This window comes from Sphaeramia orbicularis, chromosome 8 (genome assembly GCF_902148855.1).
Source record: "Sphaeramia orbicularis chromosome 8, fSphaOr1.1, whole genome shotgun sequence".
NCBI classification, from domain to species: Eukaryota; Metazoa; Chordata; class Actinopteri; order Kurtiformes; family Apogonidae; genus Sphaeramia; species Sphaeramia orbicularis.
Window position 1 is genome coordinate 14804655 of NC_043964.1, and position 23522 is coordinate 14828176.

General features: G+C 35.8%; 1 protein-coding gene across 1 annotated transcript in view; it reads right to left on the reverse strand.

Moving 5' to 3' along the window:
• Positions 1-21777, reverse strand: part of baiap3 (BAI1 associated protein 3) — a 132874-nt gene extending 111097 nt beyond the window's left edge. The window contains exon 1 of the mRNA XM_030140103.1: positions 21701-21777. The gene's annotated coding sequence lies outside the window, so the exon portion shown is untranslated. The remainder of the gene's footprint in view (positions 1-21700) is intronic.
• Between the last annotated feature and the right edge of the window lie 1745 nt (positions 21778-23522).

A 23522-nucleotide genomic window follows, 5' to 3' on the forward strand; every position in this document is an offset into this window, starting at 1 on the left:
TGATAAATCTCTATTTTATTCATAATAGAACAAACAAAAAAGACTAATATTTAAACTGAGAAAATGTACCATTTGGAGGAAAAAATGAGCAATTTTAAAACAGGGACCTGGCCATGTTTTCCACTATGCATCCATACAGCCCATAGACGTCAGGGAATGAGGAAACCAGCTGCTGGAATTTTTGGACAGTAATTTAGACGCATTCTTTTCTGATATAAGATGTTAGCCGGGTGTTATTTGTCACATTTTTTTCATTTTATGATGCTCTAAATATTTTCAGCTGGTAAAAGGTCCGGACTGCAGAGAGGCCAGTTCAGGGTCCAGACCCTTGTATCATGAAGCCATGCTGTTGTAATAGATGCAGTATGTGATTTAGCGTTGTCTTGCAGAAATATGCAACGACTTCCCAAAAAAGTGTCATCTGCACTGCAAATTATTTGGTTCTTGCCCAGATTAAAAAAAAAACTTAGATTTAGAAGTGTTAGATAATTCATCTTGTTTTACGCAATAATTTCTTATTTTAAGTGTTCATACATCTGTATAAGTAGTGGACTTTAAAAAAAAAAATGCAGTGTATTGCCACAGACTATGAGTTGTAGAACACTAAAAACTTTGAGTGCATTTCTCTTGAACTATAAGTTGTAGGCAATCAAGTTTTTTTTAAGATAATATAAACTAAAAAAAAAAAAAAAAGCATAAAATAACATCACTAAAATATTTTTGTGTAATTCACAATTTTTAGGGTTTACACTGTAGACAAGCTTATTCCTAGATTTAACAATCTTAATTCAACAATCTTGTCATGTGAAATTATATTGTTGCATGAACAGATCATTTCACTTGTTTTGAGTAGCTTTTTGTCTCAGATTTAATATTTTTATCTTGTTTTTAGACACCCCTTTTTTGCAGTGTGGATGCCTGGATGGAACATAAAGTTGCTCTAAACTCTGTATACACCTTTTAGTCCTTATTTAGGACTTATTTGCACATGTACAAGCTTCTCAGTCCATAGATAGATAGTTTATTGATCCCGAGGGAAATTCAAGTAGGTACTAATGCAGCCCCATACCGTCACAGATACAGACTTTGTAACTTGGCATTGAAAACAAGATGTGATGGTCCATGGTTCTCAAAAAGAAAAAGTCTATGTCCAGAGAAGATGGCGGTGTTTCTAGAATATCTTCACATATGAGTTCTTCTTTGCATGTATGAATGGCGCAACGCACAATGCTCATAGATGGTGATTTCGGGAAGTATTCCTGAGTGCATGCAGTGACTTCCACAACAGAATCCTGGTTTTAATGCAGTGCCTCTTGAGGACCTGGAGAGCATGGGCACCCAATGACAATTTTCAACTCTTTTTTTTTATACCGTAATTTCCGGACTATTGGCCACATCTGACTATAAGCTGCACCCACCCCATCTCCAACAACTCACCATCGATTCATTGATGCCATTGTCTTGACACTCGATCAAGTACCTGGCTAACAGGTTCAATGTGTGTTTTGTTGTAATGCCAAATGCAAACACTCTGTCTGCAAAACAAATCTACCTACGGGTATAAATAAAGTAACCTTGAACCTTGAACCAAGCTTACGTGCAGCATCTCTATTTCCTTCTTCGACGGTCAGATCAATTGTTAGCCCGGAAAACATAAATTAGCTACAACATAGTAGCAGCTTATAGACCGGAAATTACAGTAATCAATCATGTTACTGACCTGTTGACAATTAACTGAATTAGTTGCCAAAACCTTCAGCTGTTTTCTTCTCAGTATCATTTACTTTTATAGCCTTTGGTTGCATCCGTCCCAACTTTTTTGAGATATGTTGCTACTATAAAATTCAAAATTACCTCCTTATTTCTTAAAATGATCCTATTACTCAGTTTAGATATTTGATTTGCTTGTTCTATTGTGAATAAAATATGGGTTTATGAGATTTGCAAATCATCATGTTCTATATCGTACTTTCCGGACTCTAAGCCACTACTTTTTTCTCGTTTTGAACCCTGCGGCTTATACAGCGATGCAGCTCAAGTATAGTTTTATACAGGCTAACGGCCACCAGAGGGCGCTCTAGCAGGAAGCGCAAAAGTGAAACAGACAGGTGGAAGAGGTGATGAAGAGGAGAAGTTTTAATCTTAGCTTTGAACAATCATTTTGCGTGTCATGCACAAACCCTCATCATGGAAAACACACGAAGAAATGCATATTTTGCAGCTTTTAAGTTAAAAGCAATTGATGTGTCTGTAAAGAAGGAAATAGAGCTGTTGCATGGAAGTGCCATTGAGCAACAACGGAGGGGAGATGTAGAAGGTGTGTGACGGAGCGTTTCTGAGCATGTTCAACTCCAACACTGAAGAAGACGACTGCAGTGGTTTCAATGAGCAGAAGGAAGATGAAGATAGAGATCCGTGACTTTTCTGGGTTTTTGAACCAGCCGTGTTCCTGCCGCTTTACTGCTGTGTTACAGGCACTGTTTGGAAAAAAGCAGTTAAAGCTATACCTACTGATGTGGCATTTCTCACAGCACTTAGTAAAAGTTTGAACATGAACAACCCACCTCCCTTCAAAGCCCCGCCCACTTCCCTCTGCCTGAGCTCTGAGGCTCCTCCTCTCACCTGATGCGCGTGGAGGAAACAGAGGCGGAGGTCCGGTCCGCTTCGGTGTGTCCACAGACCCCTCCCTCAGTAATCAGACATCATTCACCTGCCGCAGGCCCACGGCCCCTGTTTCATCAGTAGACCCTGTATTTAAGGGTGTGGTCTGTGCAGTACTGGGTCAGTGCCTTCACTGCACCACGGAGATGAGGTGTGACGGGCGCGCGCACTGTGAACGCGTGGCCTCCGCGAATTTTCCGTGGACATTTGAGGTTTCATAGTCCATACATTTATCATCCTACATAATCCTACATTGTGTGACACCATGGAATTGCACCTGTATGAGTCCCACTGTCATAAAAGCTGACCTTTATGCAGACCTGTCTGTTTACTCCAGTACACCTGACTTCCGGACTTTTATCTCCAGCCTTCATTCATCAGACTCCTGTTTGTTCCCCTTAGTTGTCGTTTCTGTTCATAAATCCGTTTTTTCCCTTCCACATGTACATTTGAGTTCTGTCCATTCACATCCTTAGACAGGAGACTGCGGTTAGTGACAGGAGAAGCAGTGCCAGTGAAGTTTCAGATTCAGAGGGACACATATCGGATACGGAGACAGCGATAATGGATCGGATGCTGGACGGCCGTAATGGATGATTGACAGGAGGCTCAGCCAGGTTCGGCCAGTTATTTCATTCGGACCGACTAAAATGATTGGTCAAACTTTTATCAGAAATATGTGAGAATTAAACATTTTTGAGTTTCAATACCTGGTGGATTTCTTTTACATTTGAGTTTGACACATGCTTATTAGGAGCATTTTAAGATGACAAAAGAAAAGTGTAAAAATGCCACATCATACAGTATAGCTTTAAGGTATGGAAATAAATATTTAAATAATCTTTCTGTTTACCTTCTGTCTGTGGAAATATCTCATGTCACAACGTGGACACCTGCGGCTTACAGTCAGGTGCGACTTAAAAGTCAGCCGCGGCTTATATTCCAGTGCGCCTTATAGCCCGGAAAGTACGGTAATTATTTACATTTTCACACAGTGTTCCCAATACTTTTGGAACTGCAGTTGTGCAATTACTATCTTGATAAGCAACATCCTTCTATTTACAGCAGCAATTGTATCCAAGTGTTTGTAAAAGACGGTTAAATTTGGGATATTGTGACTGTGAAATATGAATTTGCTGTAGAGAAATGACCTGTCAACCTTGGAGGGATTGGCAGTGCGTTGCTAAGCAATTTGCAGACACAGAATGGGTTCTCTTTCAAAAACCGATCGCCCATAAAGTCCTTTTGGATTCACGGTGTCTTCAAAGCACAGGTGAAATATAGCCTGATACAATATTGTGTGCTGCCAGGGCCTTCCAGGGCAGAAAACTCAAAGAATGAGACTATTCTGGACTGGAAATGCTTAATGAAACTGTCCACGCCTGCATTTTTTTTTTTTTGCCAAGTACAGAAGGGAAAATAAATACTTTGCAGTTTCCTCACATTGTCAGTATATTACATACTTTACATCAGCTGACATCAGGGAATTAACTAAAGCCACAACTGTGTCTACTCATCTTTGAGTCCCACTTTCTAAAGATTGGACGGACTTATTTAGTTGAAATATTTCTAATAGTACTTCCTCTTCAGTGACCCTTTCTTGTCAAAAGTCAGACACCAAAGCTCAGTATATATCGGCGGTATATCTACCCCTTATTGGGAGTTAATCCATATAATCTCAACAGAAGGTTGAGAGTCTATAAATGTCCCTGGTTCAATATTGAAGTCGGTTTCTAAATCCTCACAGGAACAGAATACATTTATTACCTGCCACATTTTCCAAGTGCAACACAACATTTTGGATTCACTGCTGTGGTGAGACTGTTTGTTTATGTTTCATTTCACTATTCATTAGTAGCTTGACAGTAAAAAAAAAAAGCATGAAAATGTCATTAATAGACTAAATGCCAATAGATTTGGCATTTCTGGGGAAAAAACACTCAAGGATGCTTACATATCTGCCTAGCAACTGAGAGACACTGAAGCTATTGTCATCAAAGAGCCTCCATAACAGCATCCAATCAGTATTTGTCCGCAGTTGTCCAATTGATTCAATTGGATCTGTGCAGAGAGGATGTTTTAAATGGTGGCGTGATAAGAGGCTGCACCTGTACGACTGGGAGTCTTTCATTATCCTCTACTAGTCTTCTTAAAAAGAAAAAAAGAAAGAAAGAAAGAAAAAAAAAAAAAACACGAAGCAGGGAAGGGGATGACAAGGCCACAAGAGAAATGCTTTGATTGATGGAGAAGTTGTTTCAGAAGACAGTCAGACAGACTCAGACATTCAGACGCTCTTTTCAGTAGTTGACAGCTAACGTCTGAACATTTATGTGAAAAAAAGAAGCCTTGTATCGTGGGCCGGGAGCTCGCTCTGGTTCATAACTACCAGAAGACACAATAGCCACCGTTATTAACAAACGATAATAGAGGACAATTAGCTCAGTGTGGTTGTGTAAAGAGATTACGAGCTTATGTTATTATTTTACAGGAAATTGTGTTTTTTGTTGCTGCTGAAAGTTTTGAATTACATCGTTTACACAAAATTGGTTCAAAAGTGGAACATATTTGCCTGCAGTGTTGGGAGTAATGCATTACAGTACCTGATTATTTTTCACTGTAACGCAGTAGTGTAAGGCATTACTAATCAATCTTCAGTAATATTTTATTTTAACCAATGTGTTTATTGATTTTGTTTTTTGTTTTTACAACGGTACACAATAACAATTTATGAACATGGTAGTTCAAAGGTTACAATCAGCAACAGTATGAGTACACAAGAGTCCATTCACAAGGTAGAAGAAAAAATGAAAGGTCCATGTATGTAAAATAGATGCGTGGATATGCAGAGGGTGGAGCTATTTCTCTCCAGGTTCATTCATTAGGTGTAATTTTCAGTAATATTTTACGGGTACATGTTCAGTAGCGCTTAGGTTACAACACACTTTTCACCCATAATTTAATTACCAAAATGAAAAAAAAAAACAAAAACAAAAACAGCAAGACCATGGAGACCTTAAGGAATCAAAAATGCATCCAGAAAGTTCTATTTCCTGTTGGTGTTCAGCCAATGGGTGAAGACGGCAGAAGACAGTCCATTGTCCACATGGACGTATGCTCATTACTAACCCTAACCCTACTTTACGAAGCTAGTTAGCATTAGCATAATCCCTGTGATCAGCAATGACAAGGTAAGTGAATGTTTCTAGGAGAAGTTAGAATTTTTTATCCAGTGCGGATTTATCTACCGGCGTCCTTGGCGCCTGTTTGAACACGTAAATTTTTTTAAAAATGCAAATGTTCCTGCTGGAATTCGAACATCATAGACTGTAGCATTACTTACACTATGTTCTGACAGCAGGTCTTAATGCACAATTGGGATTTTTTGGTGAGATCAGATTTTTTTTCCACAATAAATGCGACTTCTGCCAGTATTAAGCATGAACTGAAAGTGACCCTGAAGTGACCCGCATGTGCAAAAGAGGTCTTAACGTAATACGTGACCACGCAGGCACGCACTGTGATTACGGAAGTAAATATGGAGGCATCTCACAGAATTGCGATGTTAGTGATGCGAAGGTTGAATAAATGTGACCTGGCCATTTAGACTGAAGCTGCATTGCAAAATATCAGATACGTATCAGATTTAGGACCACATGTGGAAGTGGCCTGGGTCAGATTTGAAAAAAATCAGATTTGTGCTGTTCAAACAGTCTTTAACAGACTGGATACAGGTCACATATGGGCAAAAAAATCAGACTTGGGCCACATTAGCCTGCAGTGTAAATGTATCCTTACTGAGCTATCCATCCACAGGTACTTCGGATCATCCTAAGGCTCTCCTATCTCTTGTACTGGGGGAAGCATGCGCCATTTATGACGAGAATCTGTATGTAACTCAAAAGTAACACAGAAATCATGTAACACATTACAATTCTGAGACAGTAATATTGTAAAGTAAGGGATTACTTGTAAATAACAGTAACAGGTAATCTGTAATGTATTCCAGATTGGGAAATAACTTGCACACCACTGTTTGTCTGTATGACTGCTATAATTGAGTCCTCCAGGACAATTTAGACAGACTTATCCATGCATTTATCTCCAGCAGGTTAGACTACTGTACCGGCCTTCTCACTGGACTCTCTAAACCAGCTGTAAGACAGCTGCAGAACATCCAGAACACTGCTGGTCGGTCCTGACTAGAACCAGGAAGTACCACCATATTAGTCCTGTGCTCAGGTCTGTGCACTGGCTTCCTGTCGCTCAGAGAATAGACTTTAAAACAGCGCTGCTCGTTTATAAGTCTGTCCATGGTCTAGCACCAAAGTACATCTGTGACATGTTGGTCCCATATGAACCATCTCAGACCCTGAGAACTTCAGAGTCTGGTCTTCTGCTGGTGCCCAGAGTCAGGACTAAACATGGTGAAGCTGCGTTTCAGTTCTATGCAGCTAAACTCCAGAACAGGGGTGTCAAACTCATTTTAGTTCAGGGGCCACATTCAGCTAAATTTGATCTGAAGCGGGCCGAACCAGTAAAATAACATAACATAACATAACATAACATAACATAACATATATAACAATATAACATAATAACATATAAATAATGTCAACTTCAAACTTTTCTCTATGTTTCAGAGTGAAAAAAATACATTTACATTACGAAAAAGTTTACATCTACAAACTATCCTTTCAAACAATGTGAATAACATGAACAAACTGAAAAAATAAGCGTATTTTTATCAATATTCGGCCTCAGTTTATCATTTACACATGTACATTATAATGTACAGATCACAGTGGATCTACAAACACACAAAACATTTAATAACAGACAGAATCTTGTTAAAATTGTACTTACTTCTCTTAAGACATTTCAGGTTGTTCATATTTGTTCAGGTTATTTACTTTTTTTTTGCAAAATTATACTTTGTTTTAGTGTAAATACATGAAAATGTTTATATTATGAAAGAGAATAATTCAGAGTTATCATTATTTATGTGTTATTATGATAGTATTTGACTGGTTCTGCCCACTTGAGATTGAATTGGTCTGAATGTGGAACCTGAACTAAAAGGATTGGTCATATCTTAGTGTAATTTTTGCATTTCACAAATTCATCCCACGGGCCGAACTGGACCCTTTGACGGGCCGGATTTGGCCCCCGGGCCGCATGTTTGACACCTGTGCTCCAGAACATTCTTCCTGATCACAGACTTCCTGAGACAGACCTCTACTCTGACAATGTTTAAGTCCAGGCTGAAAACGGCTTTGTTCAACTGTGCATAGAACAACTGAAAGGGTTCCATCTGCACTCTGAGCTTTTACTTTATTTTAATTGATTTTTATTAACGTTTTATTGATTATTTTTTAATAATGTTTTTAACTTGTTTCTTTTCCATTTTTGTAAAGCACTGTGAATTTCCATGTGTATGAATTGTGCTATACAAATTCAAATTTCAAGTTTATTACTTCCACCAGGAGGTATTATGATCACTTTGCTTTGTGTGTTTGTTTGTTTGTTAGCAAGATAACTCAAAAAGTTATTTGGATGAAAATTTCAGGAAATGTTGATACTGGCACAAGTAATAAATGATGTTGGGGGGGGGGCACTGATCTGCCTTGGCGGAGGTCTGCGCTCTCCGAGTGCTGTTCTTGTTTGTCATGTGCGTTCAGGGTACAAGTACCATGGCAATGAAACACAATGTGCCTTGGCTCTCTCTCCGCCAGCGCTCTAAAAAATGATTCATGGGGTTAGTAAGTTAAGCTTAAAATCGAGACCTTTCTCTGCTTAAAAAATTAAGTTTGTTACATGTACACATTTAAATCAGTTGAAAAGTTATTTTATTAAGTTGGTCTAAATGAAAAACAAGGAAAACAGTCTTAACTTAATAACATATTGATTTTGAACAGACATTTCTGCCTTTAACTTAACAAAGAAGTATATTAAGTTAGTACAACTTAAAAATCTTGTAAGCTTCTTTTAAAAGCTGAGTACAAATCTGACGTCCAATATCGAAAAATAAATAACAAACCAATAACAATAACAATCACAGCAACAACACCTTTTCCAACAGGGCCCCTCGACTTTGGAATGGCCTGCCCGAGGAGATAAGGCTTGCGGAATCAGTGGCATCTTTTAAATCACTTCTTAAAACACACTTTTATAGACTTGCTTTTATGTGATGTTTGTCCCTTTCAATTTTAATTTAATTTTTTTTTTTTTTTTTTTTTTTTTATTTTAATCTTATCCTGTTTGATTGTTGGTTTATATTCTCATACATGATGTTGTTTTATCTCACGCCTTTATTTTTGCTTTGATTTGACAGCATCATGTTACGGTATCCCTGCCCGCTTTATTCCGATTCATTTAATTTATTCGAAGTGTCATGTTTCTGCATTGTTGTACACATCTCTCCTATTGTGTTGCTTCGGTTTTAGTGTTTTTACGTACATCTTGTGTCCTGCTGTTGTGCCCTTTACTTGTTTGTCAAAAGCACTTTGTAAACTTTGTTTTTAAAAGGTGCTATGTAAATAAAGCTATTACTATTACTATTACTATTACAATAAAAATACTTAACAATAAATAGCACTAGCCCCCTATGGTAATACAAAAACACAAATAAATAAAAACAATTATAAAATAAATAAATAAATAAATTTGCCTTGCCTTGCCAACTGCGCGGTAAACGCCACACACCGAGGCTTCTCCAGTTCAGAACAAACCGGAAATTTCTTGCACAAGTTGTATCATCGGCTGAGCCAAAGGACAATGACGCACTATTGATCCTGCAGGTTGACATCTGTTATCCACTTTGAGTATCCACACTTTACTCTATTAGACTGAAGTGTCGATACTTCTACTGTGTCACAAATCATCAATGTGTCACTTCCAATGCACTCCGGGGCTGAACAATAGGAATTTCTGCTGCTGTTTCTAGTACAGATATGGAAGTCACCTGTAATCCCTGAAATGACAGAAATGTCCTTGGTATTTTTAATGAAAGTAGGAGGATTTGCATGTAAAAATAGAATACGTCTGTCATCATCGCAACATGTTTGTGTGGTTTCTGCTCCTCTGAGTTGGTAACTGGTGTCTTCCTCAGATGACGGATGTACCCCTCTATGCTTTTCCAGAACGTCACTGATAAAACATAAGCCTTCAGAGATCCGTCGTTCTTTGAGTCAGCCTGAATCTGGAGTTGTTGCCTCAAGTTGTTTTCTCCCCTTCTGCTGTCAATCTCTGCTGTAGCTGCGCTCAAAATATGCCGAACACTTGTGCATATAATGACTAAGTTAAAATGCAAATATTTATCCACAGGTGTCAGCAGTGAAGAGTGACTTTAGCGAACGAAATCAGGTTAGACACTCTAAAATTGGAATAAAGAACTTGATTTAGCTTAATAAGAATATGAAGATAAAAAAAAAAAAAAAAAAAGTAGCTGTGATTGCCTGCTGTGCTGAGAGTAACACCACAGGAAACAAACAATATGAAAAAATATGGCATATTTGTTGCATGCTTGAATATACTTGTATTACATCTTATTATGCAGTGAATTAATAATGTCTGAATAAATATTGGGGGAGATTTTATTGGGTTTTAGATTTTGTAGATACTGATGGATTTACTTCTATGTACTAAAATACAGAGTATACAAAAAAAGAATAGGCTTTTATTCACTGTCGTCCATATTAATATTAGAGCTGTCATGACTGATTTAATTAATTGTAACGAATGGTAATATAACATATTAAGAGAATGTTGTTTTTGTTTGCCCTTTCTTTAAAAAATGAAAAACAAAACTTACCATGGCTAGATATACAAAACCTATTACTAGTGTTGCTTTTGGTGACGAAAATCATGACGAAATATCATCGTCAGTGAACCTTTATCACATGATGAAAATGAGACAAGATGTAATGAATATGGTGGTCATGTGACTGTGATTCGGATCGTATTAAATGGAAGATGAATGTGTGACTTTGACTTGCTCTAAAATGTCAGATGACCATCATACATCATGCATCATGAAATAAAATGGAAAAGAAGAAATGAAACATTAGTTGTTTTGCAAGTCCAAGTTATATTTTGATTTATATTTTGTATCGGTATTTTGTAATTTTATGTGTATTGAACAGTGAAAGGTCAGATTCTACGTAAAAGTGTCTGTTTTGGGATGTGTGCCAGGGGAGGGGGGATTTGTTCTGCTTGTTTGTCCGTGTGATGGACTTTTGTATCATATGTCGGAACTATGTTCTTTTTTTTTTCTTTTTTTCTTTTTTTTTTATGTAAAAAATAACAAAAATCAACAAACAGAAGGTTAAAAAAAAAACAAAAAAACGAAATTAATCTGGAATAAATGTGAGATAAACTTGAAATAAACCTAAAATAAGCCTGAAATAAACCTGAAATAAATCTAAAATAAACCTGAAATAAATCTAAAATAAACCTGAAATAAATCTGAAATAAACCTGAAGTAAACCTGAAATAAATCTGTCCAAACTGTCTAAAAAAAAAAAAAAAAAAGTGTCTGTTTTGCAGATTTGGTAATAGTGGTTAGGGCAAGTTGAGCTAATCTTGGTTATGAACTTAAAAGGGACTTTTGTGGTCAAGAGATGCTAGCCTAATTCCGCAGGTGTTAAACCAGACGTACAGTACTTTCTGAAACTCTTTGTGGTTCAACTATGCAGTGTAAGCCGGATTGTTGAAGCAAATGTCAAACCAAGGTTTGATTGACAGGCGTCCAAAGCTCAGGTGAACTTTCAAATGTGTAAAATGCTTAGACCCCACGCGGGGAATTGACGTGTTTTACCCAGCAACAACTGTGACCAATCATTGAGATCATGTACCAAATATGGAAGTCTTCAGAGAGTGACTGAAGACTATAAAATGTAATGGAGATGATTTCCAGGTGGGAGAGATAAAGATGTTCGACAAATAGTGTGTTTGTGAGATACTAGTTGATAAAAGATTTCTTTCTTTTTCGTAACTTTTTCTATTTTTACCTGAAGCAATAAATCAAGCTTTGTTTTAACTTTTTAAAACCTCAACCCTTCTTTTTGGTGAATTCTTCATTTCTCCTGGTTTGGTCATTCCATCCGAAACATAACCGGTGAGTTAATTTAAATTACGCGACCCCCCCCCTCTGGTAGCAGCCTAAATGGAGTAGTCCAGAGCCACCGTCGGTCAAAAAATCTCTAGAACACGCAGCTTTTTGTCCAGATAACCGGAGATTTATAGCACATGGTGGTTTAAAGATAAAGAGAAAGTGGGAGTAGTTCATTAACCGAAATTAATTGTGGTTTTTGAGATTTACTGTTTGCTGCGTGTTTACATGACGATAACTATAATTAAATGTATAATGCAATATTGTTCATATAAAAATGAGACGAATTGACGTTATAATGTTTAGTCGTGTTAATAAGATACAGTCACGCCAGCAGTGAAATTGTGAGGTCCGCAGATTGCCAGATGTTTCGCACCCAGGTGGTTCGCCTCCTCCAGTTCGCACTTGAAGTCTGGACGGTTCCCTTTACGTCTCATGCTCAAACGTCCAGGTCCGAAAAGACCTGCTCCTGGGCCAGGTCTGCACGGTAGAGTACTGCAACCCAAACCAAGCCCGACAGGACCCAGCAGGCTCGGTTCCAACGCAACTGGACACAGCCAAAAATAAATAGGCAGTCAAGAGTAAAACAATGTGATGATTAAAAAACTGCCGTCGACTATGTCAACTAATTTCGTGTGCAGCATGGGTTACAGACACATACACAGAAACAGCACCACCAAATGCCAACACAGTTAATTACACAGGGTTCCTACATGTTTGAAATTTCAAAATTCCATACTTTTTCCAGACCCTAATTTCCAGATGTCTTGGTAAAAAAAACTCCCACCAGCCAACCAGACCTTATATTAGGGATTTATGATCCAGTCGTCAGAGAATTTACAACTACCCATTATGAGTTCTGCCGACGATCATACAAGACATGTCGAATAGCTCGCTCATGAACAGTGTGTGGACATCACCTGTCCGTCGAAGCAGCAGTGAAACTTGACGACACCTGGGCGGGCCTTAGAATGGGTTGGAGGAGGATAAGAGCAGAAGACTGGGCATTCAACTTGTCAATCTGTCCAAATGTTTTCTGGAATGCGTAACCTACTGTATGTGCTCTCACTAACATTTTAGCTGCACTAGCAAGCGCCTTAAAAAAACAGATCGATCCATTTCTTTTTTTAGATATATTCATAATTTTAGGTTTTAGAAAATAGGGGTGTTAGAAAATACCAGTTCTGCAATATATCGCGATATTTCATTTCACAATACTGTATGCTGAGCTACATTATGTAATAAATTCCCATTATGTAATAAAAGTTCAAAATGTAATAAGAATGTCACATCATCTTGTAGTAAAGTTGCATTATGTAATAAACTGACGCATTTTGTAATAAACTACCTTAGTGCATTATGTAGTAAATTTTTCACATTATGTAGTAAGTTATCACAATTTAAGAAATTTATTACAAAATGCACTTGACACATTTTTATTTTCAGGAAAATGTAATGTGCTAAATTAATCTTTAAACTGTGTGGTTAAAGTTCTGATTCCATTACCTGTAGCTCCTGTGACAAATTTCTTCTAAATTGCTCTGAAATTATATTAATTTGGATTGTTATTACATCATGAACCACGTTATTACATTTTTTTTTAAATAAAAATGTGTCAAGTGCATTTTGTAATAAATTTCTCAAATTGTAGTAACTTACTACATAATGTGAAAAAATTTACTATATAATACGTTGACGTAGTTTATTACAAAATGAGTCAGTTTATTACATAATGCAGTTTTATTACAAGATGACGTGATATTCTTATTACATTTTGAACTTTTATTACATAATGGGAATTTATTACATAATGCGGCTCAACACTGTATCGATATTAAAAAGTACTGTATCGATATTTTAGGTAATTATTCAAATGCAGGTATGGCGGAGGTTCATTTTTGTTTTTTGTTTTTCTTTACTGTTTATATCTCATTTATTATTATTTAACACTTTTATTAAATAATGGTTATTTGAAGCATCCGAAAAGCACTTTTTACTGTGTGAGAGGCAGATGTTAGTTCCTTTGTTGGGACTGAACTAAAATAATGTTATGATGTTAATTATGAATTAATAGAATATGAACATTTGAACAGGATCTTAACCCTTTCATGCATGAATTATGAGAACCTTAATCAAGATTTTTTTTTTCCTGAGTGTTGTTATTCCTCTTTAGGCATGAAAAAAAACAATGTGATTGAATTTTTTTTTTTTTTTTAAATCAACCTGTTTTTCATGGAGTTACAAAAATGTCCACTCAGCTGCACCATGAATTTTATTCTTGAAGCAAAGAAACATGTATTTAAAACCCAATATCATAAAGTGATATGAAAACAGTGAAATGAAACCATGTTTAATGCAGCTAATCTGATGTTTTCTCACATTTTAACATATTCTAATACTAGTTATTACTCACTTCATGGAGATAATATGCAAAAAAAATACATATTAACAATTGATTTCCACTCAAGAACCAATCAAGAACAGCAAAGTTACTATAATGGTATGAATTGCAGTTCATGAGATGATGCATAAGTGTCCACTGTGTTGGCTGATATGGAACTAAAACAACAAAACCCATGAATATACAAGAGTAAAGCTGTAGAGTAACTGTCCACTGGAGTGACCACTATGCATGAAAGGGTTAAACTGTAATGTCTGTAAAATATAATTTAATTTTTAACACAGGAACATTGTGTGATATAGAATTAGATCCTGTTCTGATCAAATAAAAATGTTTAGTATTTGTGCATATTTCTGGTGTAATTCAATTCTTCCAGGAAAAAATCCTTTTAAAAAAGAAACAAACAAAAAATTGCCTTTTTAACAGTATCATGATATATTGTGATATGATCCTAGTATTCTGATTTATTCTTGCTAATACACAGCCCTATTAGAAAATAGAACAGTGGTAACAGTCTTGGAAACATGAATATTTTTCCATACACTTGTTTCCATCTTCCGTACTTTTCCATACTTTCCATACTTGCATAGGAACCCTGATTACACAACACAGAACACACCATGGATCCTTCCCCAAAACAAATGACAAAGCTCCAGTGGGGCAGTACACAAGTGAATTGCCATAATGGCTAGGGGTGTAAGAAAATATCAGTTCTGCAATATATTGCGATATTTCATTTCACATACTGTATCGATATTTTCAAGTATTTATTCAGATGCAGATTTTGTGGAGGTTCATTTTTGTTTTTTTTTGTGTTTCTTTTTGGTTTTTCTTTTATTTATTATTATTTAACACTCTTTTATTAAATAATGTTAGTTCCTTTGTTGGGATTGAACTAAAATAATGTTCTGATGTTAGTTCTGAACTAATAGAATATGAACATTTGAACAGGATCTTAAACTGTAATGTGTGGAAAACATTATTTAAGTTTGAACACAGGAACATTTTGTGATATAGCATTAGATCTTGTGATCTAACACTGTGAATTTCCCCATTGTGCGATCAATAAAGGAATATCTTATCTTACCTTGTTTTGATCAATAAAAATGTGTTTAGTATTTGTGCATATTTCTGGTGTAATTCAATTTTTCAAGGAAATAATCATTTTTAAAAAAGAAACAAGCCAAAAATTGCCTTTTTAAAAGTATCATGATATATCGTAATATATCGCATGTATCGTGATCCTCGTATTGCGATTTGTATCGTATCGCCTGATTCTTGCCAATACACAGCCTTAATAATGGCAGTGGGCATTAAAAGATAAATAAATAAGCACATAGTAAAAATTTGTAGATGTCAGCCAAGTGAATTCAAATTCCTAATCGCCACAGGAATAAAAAAAAAAAATCCCTAGCACGTCTAGTTCTCAGGAAGCCTAAAACAGCGACCAGAGGGGAGCAAATTAAACTCCCCAAAGAATGGGTGATCAGGGCAGTTTAACCCTCCGCTATCCCATCCAACAAGGCCCTTACGAAGCACCAAATGTGCCTTTTTGGCACACTTGTGGAATAATGTAAAAAAAAAAATTTCATACAGTTTGTTTTTAATTCTTTTACACTTTTTTCTATTTCATCAACTTGAGCCATAAATAAAAATACCAAATACTCAATAATTGTCGCATTTTTTAACCCTTTAAATGCCATGTTTGTAATGTAAACAAACCATTTTTTTGGATGCAGAAAACACAAAAACTTTTTTTTTTTCAATATACTACATAAAACATGGATCACATATTATTTGATTTTCTCATCCTGGCATATGTCAATGATTAACTCCAACATTGGTTAATTTGCATTATTATTTTTGGCGCTAGGTCAAATGTTGAAAAATACTAGCATCTGTCACCAAGTGTGCCAAAAAGGCACACCTATAAATCAAACTATTAAATATTATATATTGATTTATTTTTCTGCTGTAATTTGATTTTATTTTTGTAAATCAAGGTCAGCCCTAATCATACATATCAAATGGAAGAAAGTGCATTTTAGGCACACTTGGGAGACAGATGCTAGTCTTGTAATTTTCTTTTGTTTACAATGTGCACATTTGAGTTGGTGGCCAGAATTTTAAAGATCATGCACAAATGAACAACTTTTGAATTCTAACCTTATTTAAATTGTGCAAAATAATATGAAGTTTTTTAACACGAAGTGCAAAGTGTGCCTAAAAGGCACACCTGGATACCGGAGGGTTAAAATCTGTTTGGCCTTACCAATGACCCATTTAACATGTATGTCTTGCTGCTGGGTTACCTGTACCCCAACTACCTTTGATGCTACATTTATCAGCCTACTTAGCTTCCGCTTGCTGATCATCGGAAGACCACTAAACCACATCACAGTACAAAATGTCAAAACAAGTTGCTCAAATACTACAAAATCCTAAAATTAATGCTCATTCTCCACTGAACCTACAGCTGAAAGAGAACGGAGCACAACAACACGATGTGAACTGACAGAAAACAATGTGGAGATAATGATGAAATTTGTCATCTTTATTAGAGTCATTAACAGTTTAACAGGTGAATAGAGATTCTTCATGTGATTATGAGTATAATCAGGGTTAGTTCAAATAATAGCAGCATGATAATTATGTAATAACTGGTAGGCTCAATTAGACAGAATCATATATTAACCCAGAAAGACTCAGAGCTACTTTTGTGGTAGTTCCCAAGTAAATTTTTGTCTTTATTTAAACATTCTGAAGTGATTTATCACCATTTACCTTTGTATTTTGCCATTTTTCAGTGAAAATCATGTATTTCCCTATATTTAATTCACTGATCATGTAGATGTTTATAAAAAGTTCAGATCAAAGTTGAGGGTTATTATATCAGAAACAGAGAAAATAGAAGAAAAACTGACTTTTTCAGCAAATCTATCATTAACTGAAAATAAACCAAGTATTTCCATCCACTGTCATTGATCCAACTCCATGGGTTTTACTGGTGAATCAATGTTGTAGAAAATGACAGTGTTTCCACGGTAACTACGCAGCCTGTGAACGAAATAAGGTCATAAACACTATTTTGGTGTTTTATGTGTGGTTTTAGAACTGACTTTTATTGTGTTCTATGTATACTTTTATACACTCACTACGGAGCCTCTGAACGTCCAAGCCAGTCATATCTGATGACCATGAAAAGATGATAAACTGTATTTTACACCAAATATTTACATGTATTGATAGGATTAATGGATTAATAGGTATTAAACAGTTTAGATCAGTAGATGGTTTTGGTCTACAGTGGTTTTTTTGGGTCTTTATGGGATAATATTGACCTTTACTTCATACAAAACAAGCTCCAACAAGAGCTGGACGACATTAACAAAACATGAAATCTGGATTTTTTTTTTTTTTATTTTTTTTTTTTAACATCAGGAGGATTTATGATTGTAATCAACCGTTTTCTGGCTTCATGACCCGAAAACAAAACATTATTAAAAGAGTCGTCTTTTACAAGAACTAGGTCATAAATGAGCTCTATTTTGGTGTTTTATGTATGGTTTTAGAATGGACTTTTTTTGTGTTCTATGTATATTTTTATACACTCACTATGGAGCTTCTGAACCTCCAAATGGGTCATGTCTGATGATCATGAAAAGACGACAAACTGTATTTTACACCAATTATTTACATGGATTGATAGAATTAGTGGATTAACAGGTATTAAACATTTTTTGTGGCAGTTCCCAAGTGAATTTTTGTCTTTATTTAACCTTTCTTAAGTGATTTATCACCATTTATTATAATATTATCCTTTGTATTTTGCCATTTTTCAGTGAAAATCATGTATTTCCCTATATTTAATTAACTGATCATGTAGATGTTTATAAAAAGTTCAGATCGAAGTTCAGGGTTAGTATAACAGAAAAAGAGAAAACTGAAGAAAAACTGACTTTCCAGCAAATCTGTCATTAATTGAACATAAATCAAGTATTTCCATCCACTGTCATTGATCCAACTCCATGAATTTTACAGGTAAATCAATGCTGTAGAAGACGACGGTGTTTCCATGGTAACTACGGAGCCTCTGAACGTCCAAGCCAGTCATATCTGATGACCATGAAAAGATGATAAACTGTATTTTACACCAAATATTTCCATGTATTGATAGAATTAGTGGGTTAACAGGTATTAAACAGTTTAGATCAGTAGATGGTTTTGGTCTACAGTGGTTTTTTTGGGTCTTTATGGGATAATATTGACCTTTACTTCATACAAAACAAGCTCCAACAAGAGCTGGACGACATTAACAAAACATGAAATCTGGATTTTTTTTTTATTTTTTTTTTTAAACATCAGGAGGATTTATGATTGTAATCAACCGTTTTCTGGCTTCATGACCCGAAAACAAAACATTATTAAAAGAATCGTCTTTTACAAGAACTAGGTCATAAATGAGCTCTATTTTGGTGTTTTATGTATGGTTTTAGAATGGACTTTTTTTGTGCTCTATGTATATTTTTATACACTCACTATGGAGCCTCTGAACGTCCAAATGGGTCATATCCGATGATCATGAAAAGACGAAAGACTGTATTTTACACCAATTATTTACATGGATTGATGGAATTAGTGGATTAACAGGTATTAAACATTTTTTGTGGCAGTTCCCAAGTGAATTTTTGTCTTTATTTAACCTTTCTTAAGTGATTTATCACCATTTATTATATTACTATCCTTTCTATTTTGCCATTTTTCAGTGAAAATCATGTATTTCCCTATATTTAATTAACTGATCATGTAGATGTTTATAAAAAGTTCAGATCGAAGTTCAGGGTTAGTATAACAGAAAAAGAGAAAACTGAAGAAAAACTGACTTTTCCAGCAAATCTGTCATTAATTGAACATAAATCAAGTATTTCCATCCACTGTTATTGATCCAACTCCATGAATTTTACAGGTAAATCAATGCTGTAGAAGATGACGGTGTTTCCATGGTAACTACGGAGCCTCTGAACGTCCAAGTGGGTCATATCTGATGACCATGAAAAGATGATAAACTGTATTTTACACCAAATATTTCAATGTATTGATAGAATTAGTGGGTTAACAGGTATTAAACAGTTTAGATCAGTAGATGGTTTTGGTCTACAGTGGTTTTTTTGGGTCTTTATGGGATAATGTTGACCTTTACTTCATACAAAATAAGCTCCAACAAGAGCTGGACGACATTAACAAAACATGAAATCTGGATTTTTTATTATTTTTTTTCCAACATCAGGAGGATTTATGATTTTAATCAACCGTTTCCTGGCTTCATGATCCGAAAACAAAACATTATTAAAAAATACTCTTCCTTTATGAGAATTATAGGTCATAAAAAAGGTCATAAACACTATTTTGGTGCTTTATGTATGGTTTTAGAACTGACATTTACTGTATTTTATGTATGTTTTTATACACTCACTACAGAGCCACTGAATCAAAGATCAAAGTTGAGGGTTATTATATCAGAAACACAGAAAATAGAGGAAAAAAATGACTTTTCCAGCAAATCAATCAATAGCTGAACATAAACCAAGTGTCTCCATCTGCTGTCATTGATCCAACTCCATGGGTTTTACTGGTGAATCAATGTTGTAGAAGATGACAGTGTTTCCATGGTAACTATAGAGCCTCTGACCATCCAAATGGGTCATATCTGATTCCAATTATTTACATGTATTGATAGGATTAATGGATCTACAGGTATTAAACATTCTAGATCAGTAGATGGTTTTGGTCACTGATAGGGATGTAACGATTACTGGTATAACGATAAACTGTGGTAAAATTGCAGACGGTTAGTATTACCATTTAAATTGTAATTAGCATGATAATCATGTTTGATTACGGCACGATTAGAGGAAAAAAACCCTATGTACAGACCTGCTTTTATGTCAAATATTCGAGTATAGTTTTAATTTATTACAATTTTAATTGTATATACCTAATATTTGGAACCAGTGTTCACTTTTAAAGTCTTTGAAAAGGTTTGTTAAGCATCTGTGTGTTATTTATGCAATAAATTATATACCTTTTTCAAATCGGATTTTATATTTTTTTGTGTTTTTTTTCCCTTTTATGTTGATATAGTAGGTTAAAGGGAAAAAATAATAGGCAGATGATATACAGGGTGTCCCATAAGTCTCCATACATAGGAAAAATAAATGTTTCTTGACATAAACCATTTTTATTTATATAATATGCTCTATATGACTGCCATTTTGTCGGGAACACATTTCAATGCGTGTCCTCCACTGCTGAAGAACTATAAAGAAGAAATATAAAGAAATACATGTTAGAATCATATATGTATGGAATGTATTATGTCTCCTATATATGGAGACTTATGGGACACCCTGTAGATGAGGTTGTGCTGAAAAAACTGATCCCAAACATGGGTATAGTAAACATTTGTTTATATAGTATATAAAGATAAAATCAAAAGTACTGAAAAACGGACAAAATAGGCTCAGACCACTAAGGGTTAATATTTGAATGTTTCTGCCAAAACAAAGCACATTGTGCCAATTATTATTATTATTATTATTTTTTTTTTTTTTTTTTTTTTTTTAATACAACTTGGTTAAATTATTTCAGTGTGTGTGTAAGTACTTTTTGAACATTTTGAGCACAATTTCAACAATACTGCGATAATAATGATAACCGTGATAATTTTGCTCACAATAACCGTGATATGAAATGTTCATATCGTTACATCCCTAGTCGCTGGTGAATATTTGGGTCTTTATGGGATAATCACACGTTAATAATAGGGCAATTCTAGGACAGAAAACTCGAAATGCACAACAAAAATAGGACATTGTCAATTTGTTATAGTCCTCAACAATTTCCACAAAGCCTCTTTTCAGTGAGATTGTGTCTTATTAACAGAACCAAAGCTCCCTGTGGCTTTCCTGCAGCTCTCACGCAGCTTACATCACATTTTTATGCAATTTTCCAGGACAAGGAAGTGAAATTCCCAGGTTTCCAGGGTGGCTGATACAACATCAAAGCATCTTTTTCTTTTTTTTTTTTTTTGCACACTGTCACTGAACATCAGAGGTGAGAAATTGCTCCGTTTTTCATGGTCTACCAGGTAACACTATTGCCAGCCACTCAAGCTCTCTTTATGACATTTATAAGGTTGCACAGCTGAAATACGTGAAGCATGTTGTAGAAAACAGGTCAAATGTTTCCCAACATCATCCATCACATCATATCCAGTACATGCAGCCTGGTAAGTATGGAGTGTTGACAGACGCTGCACAGCCACTGTCTCCCAGGTGAGCTCATTTCAATTACAGGAGTGGATCTCTCCCAACTGGATTTCACTTCTGCCTCAGCCGTCAACCCATAAGTGACAAAAACGGGTCGCCATGCCACCGACGGCGCGGTGCCAAGGAAACACTGTCAAAGCCAAGTAAATGCCTTCCTCGCTACATTGGTGTCGAAGTCGTGCCAGGGAAACACTTGCTCACCAGAATCTCTCTCCTGTGTGAGCCAATGAGCCCGGCAGCCAAAGGCGCCTTGCTGATAGGGATGGAGTGTCTCTATGGTAACAGCAGAGGAGAAGGAGCTGGTAAATACAGGTAAATGGAATTCGACAAAGCCGGAAAAAAAAAAATCATCATAAAATGGGCTCACCTTACCACAGCAGAACATTAGGAGAGCTTTATATGCACATGCTTAATGTACATGAGTTCAGCAGGTAAAACCATGACACACACACACACACACACACACACACACACACACACACACACACACACAGAGTCTACGGCACAAATGAAACCAAGAGAAACACTGAATATACACAGATACACTGACTGGAATTTGGAATATTTGTCTTGAAAGATCTTTTTTTTTTTTTTTTAGATTTAATAACTCATTGAGAGATTAAATCTTGTTAAGATTATTACCCCGCCCCTCAAGGTTTTTTTTTTTTCCTTTTTCTTTCTTTCTTTCTTTTTTCGTTTGCTAACTCTTTAGCTGCAAAACTATTGGTTGAATTCATACCAAACTGGGCTTATAGATTGCCAGTGACCCAGAATAGATCTGATTGCATTTTGGGAAAAGTAGGTCAAAGTTACATTTTTTTATGATGATTTTTTAAAATCTTTTTTGCCCCCCATTTACTTATAATTGGCGAAATTTCCAATGTCTGTAGCAGCCAAACTATTGGTTGAATTCATACCAAACTGGGTTTAAAGACTGCCAGTGACCCGGAATAGATGTCACTACATTTTGGGAAAAGTAAGTCAAAGTTTCACTTTTTATGCATTTTTTAATTCTTTTTTTTCCCGCATTTACTTATAATGGGAAAAAAAGAGGGTATGTCACCACTAGCGGAAGTCACCGTGGTTACGCCCACTGAGTGGCAGAAAGAGGGAGATGAGTAGCGGCTTTGGTTTGAATACTATGAAAACTTTAGAACAATCTAAAAAATGGGGCAGAGCTGTTATGCAATTGATTGCACAAATAGGTTTAAAAAGCACTCGGAGCTATCGTTTTAGCGGCGACCTAAAGCCAAAGACAGAAGAAGCAGATGTAGAAATAACTGGAATCCAGGCAACGAAACCTGGATTTGTGTCAGGTAACGTTAATTTATGCTGTATTCTTGCGTAAAATCATACCTTAAATTACATATGGTTTTGGCTAACGTTACTTCTTAGTAAAGCTCTTAATGTTAGCATCTGTCATTTAGTTCTATATTTCATAACTGAAACGTTTTTGTCTTCAGTTGTGTGATAATGAACCTTGTGTTCTACATGATTTGTAAATTAGCTTAAACTGAGGCTAACCTAGTTTTCCAAATAAGGGGGTACTCTAGCACAAAGCTGTTGTAGCTGTGTTGGATCCAGTATTTGACGTTAACTCTACTTAAATCTCCACAGTACCAGTAGATCATCCACTCACTTGGGTCAATACTAAGGGTTCAACTCCAGTAAATCAGTAGTGAACTGTGAGCACTACTGCTGGGCCTTTACCTTGGAAATCACCGCCAAGAAAATACGTCTGCACTGACAGAAAACCTCCAAAACAATAGTATGTTGAATTGAAAGCACTCACCAGCTGTAATCCTCTAATTAACGATGACGAGGATGTCAATAACTCTTTGGCTTTTGTATGCTTCCAGCCTTTGCATTGATGTTGAAATCAGGTTCATATAAATGTCAGGATACGTGATTTCCGTCCACATATCAATGTTCGTAGACCACTTGTTGTTTGGTAGCTTGTATGGATCCATGTCGAGTCCAATTGTCTTTAATTACATGTTATATTCCACATTTTTCCCGGTCT